Raw genomic sequence first — 2,373 nt, 5'->3', positions numbered from 1 at the left:
GAGATTGCCGGAGATCCTTTTGTTTTAGGGAAAATCTCGTACGCTATTTGCAAGAGTGAATTGCCCCTCGTTCACCAATACCTCTCCTAGGGTTTATACTATGCATTCCATCATATTTACATCGAAAAATAGCCTCCTTTTCTAGCCCATGTACAACATATATTTTATATTAGTTTTTAAAAAATTCGTTGTTTCTTATTTAATCTTGCAAAGATCATAGCTTGCTCTAAAACCTACAGGTGGGACACTTAACCATCCCGTTCTCGCTTATTCTTTTACGGACTAAAAAAAGACAACAACTTCAAAAGCGACAGCTCTTCATGACGGCCAGAATATACATCTTATTTTCCAAACTTGCGTTAATCGGTATTGTTACAACTAACTTGCTGACGTCAAATTACTTTGTATGAAAGAATGATAAAGTCCATAATAACGAATAATAAGAATGGTCAGTCCATGATAACGAAGCATAAAGCAATCGGAAGACACTTAATTGGCTTATGCCATCTGCCAGGCAACTATCGGCCTATTGGCCAATCATGAAGCGTCTGGGTCGTATCAGTGTTGTTGATTGGCCAATGCTGATTGAAGGGTGGCTTAAGCCACTTATGTATCGGTCGGTTGTCTTTCACTTGCAAAAGCGTGTGCGTTAACTACCTTAGTCCCTTCAAATTTCACCTGCCTTTAATTTTCGCCCCGGAGGGGGGCGAGAATTAAAGGGGGCGAAAATAAGAGGTAGCGATAATTAAAAGGTGGTTAAAATATCTATTTTCTATAATAGAATCTTAGTTTTTAGGCCCTTCAAGAAATCTTCAAGTTACCATCTTTACGCGCGCCAAATTCTCATCCTGCGTTGATTGCTTTCGTTGTTACAGTTCTCATTTAGTGACTTTCTGGAATAATGTCCATACTGAAGGCCATAAAAAGATTTCTTAATCCTTAAAATTTGACAAAGATGACAAACTTGTGTCTTTTTAAGGGGGCTTGCTGTAGTTAAAAAAAATCCATTAATCTTTGATAACGATAATATTGTCCTCTCCAATGTCTGAAGGGTGATTTTGTTCTTCCATTTCCAAAGTGTTCTCCTCCTCAGGGCCATATTCGTCCAAATCATCAGCGGCCAATCTCTCCTCGGCTTCAGTTTCGTCAGAAGATACTATCATCTTCTCTGGCTCAATATAGTAGTCTTGCAGATATTCTTTCATTCGATTGAAGACAGAACTTGGCGTCTTATCCTTATTAACGATTAGTACAATCGGTATCTCGAATCCACCTTTAGGAATTGGCGATCTTCTATACTTGTTGTCTCGTCCACGACCTTCTAAAGCGCCTCCATAATTCAAGAAAAATGCCAATTTATTGTTTGCGAGGGCCAGCCCTGATAAATATGTTTGAAAACGGCCATATCTTACAAGATAAAAGTATTTGACTATTACCAATTAAGTTTTTTTAAGAGGGCCAGCCCCGATAAATAAGTTTGAAAACAGCCATATCTTACAAGATAAAAGTATTTGACTTATACCAATTAAGTTTTTTTTGGGAGGGCAAGGCCCCCGGCCCCACTGTATCTAGGTCCTTCGAGCAAAGTGAAAAGAAAATTTCTGGGACTACGCCCTTAAGATTGGCCTAAATTTATTAGTTCGTTTAAAATTTTTTATTATTTTTTGGCAAAACCTACCTTAAATTAATTCTATCTTAAAACGCAATTCATTACTTTATGTGGCCCCCTATACCTGGAGGCCCTTTGGCGATTTGTTCCTCTTGCCTCCCTCCCTCTCGGCGGCCATGATGTTGCGCAGGTACAGGTAGCTTGTGCTCCAGACCCCTTACTTGGAAGTAGAGGTCTGGACATTGTTACTATGCATGTTTAATTGCCATGCCTATTGGTAGTATAATTCAGACCTATACATAACACTCAATTTCAAAGGAAAGCTTTCCAAATAGATTAACAATGTAATATCAATTTGCAGAAAAAGCAAGTAGATTCTAACTCAACTTGGGAGCAAACATATAAAGTACATTAAAATAGAAAATCAAATTTTGAGTATATGACAACCATTGAGATTCTTGGTTATATTTAAAGGACAAGTGACACACTTTTCACCCTATCTTTTCTTTTAATTAACTAATAGATCATCATTTAGAAGTAAGTTTTATCTGGTTTAGAACAAAAAATTCTAATCAGAGGGCACAGAAGGCGCGATTTTGCTTTTTATCACGTGACCCGATGACGTACATTGTGATAACTCGGAATTTTCCTGTCATTAGTAGAGAATTTACGAAACACGACGCGACAGGTCCAGACCAACTGAATTCGTTTAGAACTGTGTTGTAAACGTTAATGTTGCACTGTATACCAGTAGCAACACTAAC

This window comes from Rhopilema esculentum, chromosome 8 (genome assembly GCF_057945365.1).
Source record: "Rhopilema esculentum isolate cy_ngs chromosome 8, ASM5794536v1, whole genome shotgun sequence".
Taxonomy (NCBI): domain Eukaryota; kingdom Metazoa; phylum Cnidaria; class Scyphozoa; order Rhizostomeae; family Rhizostomatidae; genus Rhopilema; species Rhopilema esculentum.
This window is presented reverse-complemented; position numbering follows the sequence as displayed.